This window comes from Felis catus, chromosome B1 (genome assembly GCF_018350175.1).
Source record: "Felis catus isolate Fca126 chromosome B1, F.catus_Fca126_mat1.0, whole genome shotgun sequence".
Taxonomy (NCBI): Eukaryota; Metazoa; Chordata; class Mammalia; order Carnivora; family Felidae; genus Felis; species Felis catus.
The window spans coordinates 27265753-27279782 of NC_058371.1; the positions used below are offsets into that span (position 1 = coordinate 27265753).

General features: G+C 50.4%; 1 long non-coding RNA gene across 2 annotated transcripts; it reads left to right on the forward strand.

Moving 5' to 3' along the window:
- The first annotated feature begins 243 nt into the window (after positions 1–243).
- LOC123384799 lies at positions 244–8181 on the forward strand. Of its 2 annotated transcripts, XR_006596396.1 has the most exons (3): positions 244–1770; positions 7335–7427; positions 7831–8181. It is a non-coding gene; the product is annotated as an uncharacterized LOC123384799 (long non-coding RNA). The 2 variants fall into 2 exon arrangements; XR_006596395.1 differs by lacking the exon at positions 244–1770 and having other exon boundaries at positions 6479–7427.
- The last annotated feature ends 5849 nt before the right edge of the window (positions 8182–14030 follow it).

Consider the following 14030-nt stretch of genomic DNA (forward strand, 5'->3'; position numbering starts at 1 on the left):
GCAGAAGTGACTTTAATTTTACCTAAGAAAGGCAATTCTTCAATTTTACCGTGTTGCTTAACAGGTTTGTAGTTTCTTTTTTTATTTTAATTTTTTTAATGTTTATTATTGAGAAACAGAGAGAGACAGAGCGTGAGCATGGGAGGGGCAGAGAGAGAGGGAGACACAGAATCCGAAGTGGGCTCCGGGCTCTGAGCTGTCAGCACAGAGCCCGACGCGGGGCTCGAACTCACGGCCCGTGAGGCCACGACCTGAGCCGAAGTCAGATGCTTAACCGACTGAGCCACCCAGGTGCCCCAACAGGTTTGTAGTTTCACCAACAAAGACCTTTTTTTTCTCTTTTTAATTTACTGTGCTAATTAGCAGTGTTGGTCATTGCTTGAGATGGGGGCGACAGAAACTCTTGGAGCACCTGCCGTTGAGTGTGGCCTTTGCCAGTGGAACGCCAGCTGAGCATCCCTGAGCCGTGCGTTCTTGATCGCACACGAACTGACCATCTCTAGAATTAAACTAACGGGCACATCTCTCATACACCACTGACCATACTGAAGTATTTTAAAGTAAATTACAAGTGTCATAACTGGCGTTGAGGGAAGATCATTGGGAAAGTGGCCTGTGGAAAGACTTGAAGGTGGTGGAGGAGTGAGTGTGCAGCTTTGGGAAGCATTCAAGGCTGCGAGAGTAGTTAAGTCCGATATCCCTGAAGCAGAGTGTGCCTGACCTGTCTGAGGAACAGCAAGGATCAAGGAATCCAGTGTGGCTGGAGCCGAGTCAAGGAGGGAGGGAGAGAACAGTAGCGCGTGGTGGCAGAAAGGTGATAGGGCCGCATCGCCCGGAACCTTGCAGGCCATTGTGAGACGGGAGCCGCTGGAGAGTTCTGCGCAGAGCAGTGACGTGATCTGGCTCAGGTTTTCACGAGACCAATCAGGTCGTCTTCTTGAAATAAACTGATGGGGACGAAGGCCACAGCAAGGTGACCAGCCAGGGACCCATTGGAACAGGCCGGGCGAGACTGGCCGGAGCAGTGAGAAGTGGTTGGAGTCTGTATATACACTGAAGACAGAGCAACAGGGTTTGGTGACAAATCGGAGGTAGGGTGTGAGAGAAAGAAAGAACTGCAAGTGGACTCAAGGTGTTTGAGCTGAGAAGCCAGAAGGCTGGAGTTGACATTCACTGAGATGGCGGGACTGAGCGGGAAGGAGGTGTTGGGGAGGTAGATCAGGATTTCTGTTTAACAAGTTTGAAATGTGGAGTGGAGATGCGGACTATTCAGCTGGACACAGGAACTTTACGTTCAAGAGAGAAGGATAGGCAAGTGTTCTCAAGTTGGAAGTAATCAACGGAGAGATGGTCCTTAAGGCCATCACTCTGGACAAGGGGGTCCAGGGAGTGAGGTAGAAAGTAGACAAAAAAGAGAAGAGGTCCCAGGATCAAACCCTAAGAGTCCAGCAGTAGGAGGTCAGGAAGATGAGGAGGACTTAGCCAAGTCTAAGAAGGAGCCACCAAGGAGACGGGAGGAACACCCGAAGATTGTGTGTCCGGGGAACTGGGGGAGGAAAGTGAGCAAGGAGGAGGCGGTGATCCACTGTGACGATGAGGACAGAGATCGGAGGTTTAACAACACGGAGGTCACCGGTGCCCTCGACGGGACTCCACCTTGGTTGAAATGGATGCAAGAGAGAACGGGACGGACGGACAAAGTTGAGGCAGTGAGCATAAAAACCACCCCTCCGATCAGTATTGCCGAAAAGAGCGAGCAAAGAATGGGAGGTAAGTCGCTTTAGGGTGCTCTTTACTTTAGGTCGATCCCGTATTTCCCGGTCATCTAACGTGTGCCAGGCACGGGTGCCAAAGGAACGGAGCCGAACCCCTGGGAGCTACCACCAGCAGCCACAGGCATCCTAGTGAAGGATCGCACCAGGCTCTCTGGGGGCAGAAAGATGCGGAGACAGCTGCGAGGGGAGTTCGGGGAAGTGACATCTGATCTGGCCTCGAAGCCAGGGTGGCGGTTGCCAGGGGAAGAGAGTCGGGGAAGAAAGCCGTGCTCAGCAGAAGGGAGAGTCGTCAGGACCTGAATCCAAGGTGCTTGGAAGGAGCACGGTGGGAGCCGAGTCTAGTGAGGTTGAGTAGGCCACGGGGCTGATGGCCTCGCGTGGAACTGGAACTTGTACTCGGTGGTCAGTGAGAGACGATGCTCTAATTTGCGTTTTGGTACGATGCCCCGGGGGAGGGGCAGCAGAGACTGGAAGCAGAGACACCGGTGAGAACTTTTTGCAACAGGCCAGGCAAGAAACGGCGGGGCCCCAAGTAGGGCGGATGCCTTGCGGAAGTTCAGGAGGGGAAGGATGCGGTGAAAGCCACAGGACCCAGGGACAGACTGAGACGGGGACCGGGGCCGGGGTGGGGGGGGGGGGGAAGGGAGGCACGAGAGGGAGGCATGACTCAAAGGTTTCTGGCTCCAACGAAGTGAGATGGGTTGATTAATCTTTATGTCTCCACGCACGATAGAATCATGAAAAATCGTTCTTGGTTGTCTGAATTTAAATATAGAAACCCTAAAAGACAGTTTTGAAATTAGTTTGTAAGAAATCCACCCCCTCCCACACCCCAAAATGTCCTGGTTCACAGAGACTGTCGGCAGGGGTTCAGGGCAACTGGCCACCGGCCACCACGGGAGAGGCCGCGCCCGGAGCCAGGGCACTCACAGCCTCCGTGAGGAGCACAGAGAGCCTCGCCGAAGAACATTCCAGACTCACAGAATCCCATGGACAACGTGTGATGCAAAGCGTTATCTTTCGAAGTTCAGATGAACGTACTCGGGGAGCTCAGAGAAGAGAAAGACCCTGACGAGACATCTAATTAGGCCCTGAAGGGTAGGAGGGGTTAGGAGAGATGTAATCATAATTACAAATATTTATCAAGCATCCGCCGCATGTCAGGTGCTGTTCTAGGTGCTACGGGAGCCCAGTTAATCCTCACAACAGGCCTAGGAGGTGGGTCCTGCAATGACCCCCTAGTTTACAGAGGAGGACGGTGAGGCACGCAGAGTTTGGGGCCCCGGGGAGGTTCCTGGGGAGGAACATGCTGCTTCGCAGGGCCAGGGTTGTGACTCCGGTGTCTGGCTCTGGATTCTTACCCTTGCCCCCCCCCCCCCCATGGCTCCCAGGTGTGTACAAGTGGAGAACAAAGGTAGCTTAAGGCAGCTCGGGAGTGAGTTTGGGGTGCAGCGAACCCCCTCGCCTGGCCCAGGGGAGCCGTACTGGGCAAAGCCGGAGGTGATCTCTGCTGGGCTGCTGGGGGGTCGGGGGGGAGCCTTGGCAGGCAGCTCTCCTTAACCCCCACAGCTGGTTGCCAAGGAGGTACTTCTTGACCACAGAAGCCACCGGGGAGAAGCAGAAGGGGAGAAAGCCGAGAGCGGGCCGCAGTTGGGGACCGCAGTCACCGGACCCCCCAAACGCTAGAATGGTGGGGGTGAGGAAAGCGGGGTAAGCGCTAATGGGCGTAGCAAACAGGACAGTGGCAGGACGCCAGGCCTGCAAAAGGTGCCTCCCAAGAACAAGTGGGTCCAGGCCCCTTGGCCTGGCTGGGGACACTGGGGATGGGCCCCCTTTCAGCTCCTGAGGGGCCTGAGCGAAGGTGAGAGCTTGTCTCCCAAGCCGAGTGAGCGAAGCTTCTTTCCGCAGCAGGTTTTTCCCCCTCCTTTTCATTACATCCTCTGGAGCTGAAGGAAGAAAAAAGCCCAAGAATAGTGCCATGTGGGAGAGCGCCCTGTGCAGGCCTTTGATCCCCGCTTCTGTCTTACATAACCGTCCTGTTCTCCTTCCGGCGCTCTTCGGCTGAGGCCTCCCGTGTGTCTGTGCGTTTCTGCCCTGAGCACCGGCCCAGAGGGGCCCCCCGCCCGCGTCACGGCTCCTCCGTGCAAAGTTCCTGACTCATCCCAGCCCCGAGCACTGCACGGCAGCCTGCTGGCTGCCTGGCCCGGTCACTCGGCCGCCTCCAGCGGCCGGCCCCGAATGGCAGGACTGACTTTCTAGCTCCGCTCCGCAGACAGGCCCGGCCACAGACTAGTGGAGACCCCAGACTAGTTTCGCGAAGAAGGCAGAGCAGCAGCGTTGCCCATTCGTGGTACAAATTCTTCATGACTCCCGAATGGGCCAGGGGCCGCCCTGGGTGGAGGAGGTGGAGCTGTGACCCGAACAGACAAGAAACTCTGCGCCCCAGGAATTCACATTCTGGTGCATGAGTGATTGAAGTTAGCCAGGTTCTTAAGAATTCGAGCCTTCGGCCGACGTTACCCTGATGGGCATTCCATCATCCTGTGTCCTGTGTCCCCACCACTGCCTCCTCCCCCAGCCGTGTCCCCCCTCCCGGTCCGGGTCACCGCGGGTGTTGGCACTGATTGCAGGGCGAGGCTAAGGTAATGTTCAGGTCTGTGGGCCCCTGCTACCCCGCGTAAGCTCCCATCACGGCCCGGAAAAGGCACAGGCTTCCCGAGTGTCAGCTTTGGGGCGGGGCTTGCAAGGGGAGACTTGAAGTCTTGTTCGGGCCAGGTGGGGACAGAGGTGACTCACAAAGGCCATCCCAGCGATTGCTCAGAGAAAACTCCTACTCAATTGGAACTTCGGTTGGTTCAAAGTGGGGAACCTTGGAAACGCGCATTTGGTGAGCATAGCTTGGCTGGTGGATTTGGAGAAACATTGGAGAAAACATTCTGGAATCCATGATCTTCGCTTCTTCTGCTTATTCTTTGAGCCGCAAGCAGGGGGATGGTCACAGCATGCCACGATGCACCGTAATGTCACATCATCCGGAAAATGCCCTACGTTGTGTCCAGTAAGGACACAAAGCAGGCAGTAAGTGCAGTGGAACTGTACTGGGCATGCCACCTGCCCAATATTCTCTCTTTTGGCCACAGGGGCATGATATTCCTGTGGGGAAACATGCTTTCTCTCAATTCGGGTGGGCTTGTCACTCAAGCTGCCTGCCTTCAGTGGGCACAGCCACCAGGCTGGCCTATCAGACTGTCTTTCTCTTGAGCAGACATGAGGTCAGCTGGCATGGATTTGTCTCAGTGGGCCTGTTGATAAGATTCTGCTGCTCAGATCCCAGATGGCTCTGATTCCTATCCTTTTCAAACTTGATTATTCAGTGCTGGAAGCTACCCTCTATCTGTCCAATACATTCGTCTTCTTGCTGAGATTATCCAGAGTTCTTTTCTGTCACTGGCAACTTTAGACCCCTAAGTATTAAGAAAGCTAATCGGAGGCTTGTCCCCGGACCTGATCCTGCACAGGGAGAGGTTGACATAGAACCAGTGAGGCTGACAGGGACTTTGGAACCTGCTTTCCCCAGTGACAGAGAAGGCCTGGAGAGAGGAGGGTCCAGCTAGCCAAGCGACTTAACCTGCACTGTGATGCCTGTAGAGTAGCTGGCCTGCCCCCACCCTTCTGCCGTGTGATCAGTGTTGCCATGAAGAAAATCCCTTCATATTTTGGACTGAAGTTTCCAGAATGTTCTCTTTACCTTTGCCCGAGTCCAGAGGGGAAGGGAGGTGGTTCTTCTCAGTATTTGCCTGCATCTAGCCTGGCCTCCCAGGTCTGACTCCTTGTTAGGTCAGACTCTAACTTGGCTGTCTCCTTCCTGGCCTTTCCCCTTTCCTCCAGACCAGCTCGGCCAGGAGCCCTGGAGCTCCGTCAGTGCTGGAGACAGAGTGTTCAGCAGAGAGGAAAGAACCAGAACTTTAAGCCTGCCAAACCCAGCGGCTACAGCTCAGCCACTCGTGGCGACGTGGCCAGCTTTTGCTCATGACTGCACCTCCAGTGGAGGCCCCGCGTGAGTGCTCAGAGTGGTGGCTCTCCAATGAGCCTGCTCCTGAGAACAGTGGGCTATGTTCTTCTGGATTGTCATAGCACGCCATCTCTGTACCTTCCTGAATGCTTCACTCATCATTTGGGGTTAAAAAAAAGTTTTTTTTTACGTTGATTTATTTTTGAGAGGCAGAGACAGACACAGCGTGAGCGGGGGAGGGGCAGAGAGAGAGGGAGACCCGGAATCCGAAGCAGGCTCCAGGCTCCGAGCTGTCAGCACAGATCCTGACGCGGGGCTTGAACCCACGAACCGTGAGATCATGACCTGAGCCGAAGTCAGACACTTAACCAACTGAGCCACCCAGGCGCCCCATCATCATTTTGGTTTTAGAATCTGCTGCTCCAGAGGGTGTCAAACCCAGCTTGGAAGACCATCTAACAGCGACATTTTAAGAAGTTCCAAGTTCAAGATGGGAAGTTCGGCTAAATGAACCCTAAGATCCCTCCTAACACTGATTATTCTTTTTTTTTTTTTTAAGTTTATTTATTTTTTGAGAGAGAGCTTGAGCAGGGGAGGGGCAGAGAGAGAGGGAGAGGGAATCCCAAGCAGTCTCCACACTGCTACCACGGAGCCCCATGCAGGGCTTTGAACCCACGAACCGTGATGTCACGACCTGAGCTGAAATCATGAGTCAGATGCTTAACTGACTGAGCCACCCAGGCACCCCTATGGTTTGGTTATTCTATATTTCTTGCCTTTGGACTTTTAAAGGATTTTTTCTTGTAAATTTTTCAAGCATATGGTAAAGTACAGAAACAATGCCGCAAACAACAAATACCTATGTAACTAACACCTAATGGTCAAATTTTAACTTTTTATTCTGGACACAAATAAACCCTGTGCAGACTTGTTTCTTCTTTTTAATTAAATATTTATTGAGATATAATCCACATATAATAAAGTACAGCGATTTCAAATGTACAGTGTGGTAAGTTTTGACCACTGCGTACTTCTGTGTAACCATCACCCCAGATAGGACAAGATATAGAATTTTCTCTCATGTGTCTTTTTCAGTCAATCCCCCCTGCCAGAGGCAACCACTGTCCTGATTTCTCTCACAATAGATTAGTTTTGCCTGTTCTAGAACTTTATATAAATAGAATCGTACAGAATGAACTCTTTTGTGCCCGGCTTCTTTTGCTCATCATAACGTGTTTGGGATTCTTCCATGATGTTGCAAATACCGGTAGTTCATTCCTTTTTATTTCTGAGTAATATTCCATTGGATGACGATACCACAGTTTCTCTATTCACCTGACAGTGGACCTTTGGATGACATATTTACCCAAGATAAATGAAAACATATGTCTATAAAAAGAACTGTATAAATATATTCATAGCAGCTTTTCTCATAATGGTCCCAAACTGGAAACAACCCAAATGGGCATTCTATTTTTGTACGAGCATCTTCTCCCCTAGACAATGAGGACAGGATGCTTACCTAATTCATCTGTGCACCCCGACAGCATTTTGAACATATAGCAGCTGAATCCGGAAGTCTTTGCTGATTGGGTGAAAGGCAAAGGAGGATACAGAGTTCTTCAAGCTCGGTTCAAGAGGTGAGGTGTAAGGCAACTTTAGATCCCTAGGAGTAAGGCAGAAGGTTAGCCAGAAAAATGTGGGTGTTAGTTCCTACCAGAGCATCGGTGCTAACTAAGCACAGAGCCCGGCACAGGGCAAGTGTTCAGAACACATATGAATGAAGGAAAAGAAGTAAATAGGCTGTCGGGTCTTCTTGCCGTGGGGTCATCCTACCTTCTACATCACCCTTGCTACCCGGAAAGGTACAGCTTCCAGGCTACAGAGTCAAAGGAACGGTGTCAAACAGGGGAAACCGGTCCAGGGGAGGGCTCCGGAGATAAGGATGAGGGAGGGGGTTAAGAGTTTCCAGAGTAAAGTTAGAATCAGATTGGGTTCTTGCTCTTGTCCCCAGGCCCCCTTCCTTGTCTCTTTTATTCTTAGGTACCGGTAGGCTCAAGCACAGGACTCCTCCCTTCGGGATCAAGAAATTCACCTGGAGCACCCCGGGGAAGCCCCCAGGTCTCAGAAGCACTGCCTCTCTCACTTCGACCGCTGCTTCGGGCTGACGCTTTCAGATCTTCATAAAGGCACCGAACAAAGCCAGATGATGGACAGCTGTTCAGTGACCCAAGCCGGGGGCGCTGACCATTCAGCTCCTCAGGAAACCAGATGCTTGGCTGTGGCTTGGAAGCTGGTTTCACAAGGGGGTATAAAATGTGTTCCAGTGTATTTGTTACGATGCAGGGATAAATATATTTCCTTAGATGACAAGTATTAAAAACTTGAAGTCTTTCTCAGGCCGCAACTAAAGGTTTCAAGAGAAGTGTGGAGAAGAGGAGGTTTACTGGGAACTCTGCCCCAGTGTGACTCTTTTATCACAAAAGGATTAGTATGGGGCACCTGGGTGGCTCAGTCTAAGCGGCCGACTTCGGCTCAGGTCATGATCTCACGGCTCATGAGTTCGAGCCCCGCCTCGGGCTCTGTGCTGACAGCTCGGAGCCTGGAGACTGCTTTGGATTCTGGGTCTCTGTCTCTCTCTGCCTCTCCCCTGCTCACGCTCTGTCTCTGTCTCCGTCTCTCTCTCTCAAAAATAAGCATTTAAAAAAAATTTTTCAAGGATTGGTATAGAAGGATCTAGAGATTGTTATGTATGAGGCCTCAACTCTAACACTTGGCCTGGAACCCACAGGCACCGAAGTTAAGTAAGTGGGTTGGGGGTGGGGGGTGGGGAGGACACTAGGATTCCAAACTCCTTCATTCTTCCGGTTCTACAGCCGGCTGTTCATAGGACCTGAGGTAAGCCTGTTGGCCTCACCACTATAAACGCATTCGGGGGGAACGCTCACAGCAATCTCTTGCAATAAACACACGTGTTTGAAAAACCAAGACGAATGTTTTAAAGACCACGGCTCACTGTTCATTCCCACTGAGGTGACCTTCCTGCTTACAATGTTTTCTTTTTTTGGGTCCGATTCGGAAATGCTTTCAGTCAACTGTCAGTGCGGATGGAAACAAATCTGGAAGATTTTCTGCTTTCTATCCTTGTTGATAATACTCACAAACAAGGGCCCTACTGCCTTCACAGGATGGTGGACGGATAGGAAATTCTCATCCTTTCAGGTCTAAAAATAAGTATTTGTTGATAATCTGGACAATCTGATTGCTTGAAACAGCAGCAGCCTGGAGTCTTACCACATGAAAGAGAAGAGTGCATTTCCCTGGCCGGGCCCAGGGACACCAGAGTTAAAATAAATTTGACCTTTTGAAAAGGCACACTGAGAAACTTGTGTCCGTGGTTTCCACTCTGCGGCCCTCCCGCTTACGGGCCTGGTACTGAATTTTACATGAGATATTCTAAGTACATCCTTCAGGCCGAACATCATTTATTTCCTGTTAGGGCTTAAAGTGGATTATATATGCAGCTTGACCTTTAAAGAACTTAGGACTCAAGTAGGATTTCTAAGGATTCACTTAATGGAAGATCCTGCAGATTAAAGGTAGTTCAGTCAATAAAGAGGATTTTTTTTTTTCCTAGTTTGTTGACTGACAGAACTATTGGTATTGAATGGCTGTTTGCTCACATTGGCCTTCACCCTTTCTTTAAGAGGCAGCTGGCCCATGGGCTTTGAAGGAGATGGACTTGGCCCCACATTCTGGCCTTGCCCCTCACTCTTTGCGGGACGACTGCGGACCGCGCCTAAGCTAGGCCGATCGTGCGGCACGTGGCAGGGACCACCTTGCAGAGCTGGGGTGGGGGGTTCTCTGGAGACCAGAGACGAGTGAGTTGATGTCCCTTTCCCCACAGCGGTGTTCCAAGTGACAGTGAAAGCCAGTCTTAGGCTCAATTCTGCCAGGGGTACAAACGTTTATTAGCATGGCGGTAGCAGGTGTATGACCTGTTCACCCAACCCATTTTGTAGTGCTCTGACAAGGACCTTGCACGGGAGGTCTGCTCAGGAGTTCAGGCCATGCCTTCTGGTAGGTCCGTAGGGAACTGGAGGAGCTCAGGAGCAACTGGGATGCCCTTCGGCATTAAACTGCTGGATTTGCCCACGTTTTAAGCCTCGTTTATGCAATGGCACTGGAGACTGCACCATATTTCTAACCAATGACCTATTTTAGAGTACATCACCTATTCATATCACCAACAGAAATATTTCTGGCATCCCTTATGCTAACTAATAAACTCTTCAGTGTCCAGTGACACACTGCAATTTAAATGCCAAGTAACTGCCTCTGAAGGTATTGATTCTTGGTTAGGGCGCTTAGTCTGTTGACCACTGCTGTCCTGGAATACTCACTCACTAGGTGCTCCCAAGGTATAGATCAGAGGGATCTTGGCCAAGTCTCACACTGTTGCTATTGAAGTGTTTGTAACTTACCCTAGAGGCAATGTAGCACAGATCAAGGGCAAATTACTCCACCTCTCCCAATTTCAGCTTCCTCATCTGTAAAACATTGATAGCAATACCCTCTAGGGGTTTGCTGTGGGGATTAAAGGAGATAATGTGTACAAAATAAACAAAAGTGTGTGTGTGTGTGTGTGTGTGTGTGTGTGTGTGTGTGTTCATTCGCTGGCACATAGAGCTTCTAAATGTTAGTCCCCTCACACTTATCTCTGGAGGAATCCAAAGAACGGAAAGGGAGCAACTTGACAGGGTAGGAAAAGGAAGCAGAGACGCCCAATACAGGGAATTATGGGGAGCTGGGGCATTCCTTAAGTTTTAAGGAAAATGAAGGGAGGTCAAAGTCGCACTGCCACTCTTCCTTCAGAAATGTGCCCTTGTAGGGGCGCCTGGGCGGCTCAGTCAGTTAAGCGTCCGACTCTCGATTTCGGTTAGGGTCACGATCTCACGGTTCATGAGTTTGAGCGTCACTTCGGGCTCTGCACTGACTGTGCTGAGCCTGCTTGGGATTCTTTCTCCCTCTCTCTCTGCCCATCCCCTGCTCTCTCTCTCTTTTTTCTCTTTCTCTCTCAATAAATAAATAAAAACTTAAAAAAAAAAAAAGAAATGTGCCCTTGTAGAAAATAACATAAAGAGAAAATTGCAAAAGAGAGATATCAGGTTTTCCTCGGAGATGTTTTCCCAAGGGTTTTTCATCAAAGATGCTCAGATGCCCACCACCCAAGTCCCACAGAGGATTCCATTACCCGTGAAAGATCTTATCTGATGAGGTCACCTTCGGGAAAGAAAGCACTGCCCAGTCTGGAGAAGGAGCCCGTACCCGTGGCCCCAAGGACTGGATAGCAGGTGCAATCCACCCCACACCCTCCTACAGAGACAGAAATGGTAAAGGGGATGCAGGAACAGACTGGCTGGGGAAACTAGAACCCAGACAAGGGGAAAACAGAAGCTGGAGGGCACAGGTGAGCTCAGAACCACGGGCTGAAACATGTCTGAGCTGCGCCTTCAGAAGGCCGGCCCCCCTTGCATACAACAGGCAACTGAGGTTCAAGAGGCGAAGGGTTCTTTTGAAATGAACGAAAGGATCACTGATTCAAGCAGTGGGTGCACAAGTGAACACGCTGGAGCCTGGAACTTGGGTCACTTACCTCAACATCAGTGGGGACTCTGTCAACCAGCCCCTAAACAGCCATGGGTCTAGAACCCATTCTACAGCGGCTCAGGATAAAAGATCCAAGCATTTCAGAACAGACCAAATGTATCTTGAGTGCTAGAGTTTCCTGGATTATTAAGGTGGTTGGAAACATTTGGGGTGGATGACCTTTGGACTACGCAGCAACCTGGCCCTGATTATGAAATGTTCTTAATAATACACACAAAACCCTGAACTTCTGCTCTTGGATGGACCAGGGGTCTGATCTCTTACATTTGGGGACATCACCAAAGATATCAGAACACACTGTGGATTTTGGATTTCAACTCGGCTCTAATACTTACTGAGCGGTGTAATCTTGGGTAAGGTACTTAACTTCTCTGAGAGCTAGGCTCTTCCTGTAAAAGTAGGGGGCAATAAAAGTTCCATCACAAGAGTGTAGCCTATGGTGGTGCGAATGTTTGGCTTTCATAAGCTGTTAGTTCAAGTTTGTTAAAGCACTTTTTTTTTCTTTTATTTTAGAGAGAGAGAGAGAGAGCAAATGGGGGAGAGGTGCAGAGGGGAAGGAGAGAGAGGGAGAGAGAGGGAGACTCTCAAGCAGGCTCCATGCTCCAACTCGGGGCTCCATCCCCCTGGGATCATGACCTGAGCCAAAATCAAGTGTCAGACACTCAACCGACTGAGCCACCCAGGCACCCCAAAGTATATTAAAAAAACAAACTGAGTTTTAAATTTTGATAAGACAAAGTCACGATTGGGTCAGCCGGCTGGATAAGGCCTCTGGTCAGGCCAGTCATTTAGGGAGGAAGCCATGTTTCCTCAGGTGGTGTGTGGGAACAGGAAGCGGAAATGGCAGGAGAGGACGTCAGGAGTAATAAAACTGGAGCCTCAGACCCCACCTCCACCCCCCACCCCCCGACTCAAGAGACGTGAAGGTCTTTAGGTGGCAAGTCCCTGAGCAACAAAAGTGCTGAGAAGTCCCCGAGCTCTGCCAAAGCCTTTAATGCTGTAGCGTCCACGGCCCAGCTCTCCGGGGCTCTGGCCAGACCTGGGCCCACTGCGTCGCCCCTTGCCTTGTTTCAGAAAGAGAACGTCTGAGCGCCTGGATGGCTCAGTTAAGCGTCCGGCTTCAGCTCGGGGCATGATCTCACAGTTCGTGAGTTTAAGCCCCGCGTCGGGGTCTCTGCTGTCAGCACAGAGCCCGCTTTCGATCCTCTGTCCCCTTCTCTCTCTGCCCTTCCCCCACTGTTCTCTCTCTCTTTCTCCCTCAAATGAATAAATAATACAAAAAAAATTTTTTAAAGGAGAACCTTGTCTGTGGCAGAGGGTGTGGAGGGCACCTCCATTTCCTTCTTTTCCTCTGTGGAGTCCTGGATGAGTCTTTCTCTTTTCACCCTCGCCAGCTTTCTTCCTGTTCATTCTTTCCTTCCTTTGTCGTCTTTTTTCTCCATGCTTCTCCCCTCCCCCCCTCCCCTCCCCCCAGTCCTTCACCTGCCCGGAGAGGTTGTTATCTGCCTGTCCGGGTCTTTGGGGAAATGACAGAAACCATAACATGTCACCACCAGAGAGAGTCTTAATTGAAACAGCTGGGGGTGGAAAGGACGCAAAGGAAGATGATGGACTCAGAAAATGTCACAAGACATCAGTTTCTCCTCTTCTGTTTTACCTCAAATAAAGCTTTGTTTTGTCCAAGCTTCGTGCACTGAAACAGAGGTTATCTTCAGATTCTCTCTTTTATCACTCTGAACTTGACCCCAGGAAACAGCCAAACTCAGATTAGTGTATTTGGTGGGGTGGGGGGGAGGCTTAGTCTGTTTTTCCTTACATGTGGTTTCTCTGACTCATTTGTTGCTTATATTTTCCTCTGAGGAGTGACCAAAATCACAAATCTTCAAGTCTGTTCCGTGAAGCAGCTGGGGACAGTAGCAGAATCCTGGGAACTTCCTTCCAGGCATCAGGAGGGACCCTGGCACATACCATCCTGTGAGCTGGCTTGCACCACACGTGTGCTCCAGGGGACAGATGTGAGGGCCCCACCGACTGCCCGGACAGAGGCCCTTGCTTTCTTTTGAACGAAAATTGATCGTGTTATGTATGTGTTTCATTATAAAGGTTCAGATCATAAAGACACCACCCCCTCCTAGTTACCATTGACATTTCAGTGTGATTTCTTCCTGTCCTTTCTACACAAATAGAGTATATATAAATCATTTGGGGGAAACATTAGATCACACATGTATGTGCCTGTTTTTTAAAATCAAAACATGGAATCTATAACTGCCATTTGCAACTTGCTTTTTTTAAAAAAAATATTTATTTTTAAGAGAGTACAAGCGGGGAGGGGGGTCAGAGAGAGGGAGACAGAGGATCTGAAGCGGGCTCTGTGCTGACAGCAGAGAGCCTGACGTGGGGCTCGAACTCGACTCACGAACCGCGAGACCGTGACCTGAGCTGAAGTCGGACACTTAAACGACGGAGCCACCCAGGTGCCCCTGCAGCTTGCTTTTTAAACTTACCAGGCTCTAGACATCTGACTGTGTCAAATGTAAATTTACCATGTTGCTTTTACAATGCTTTTAAAT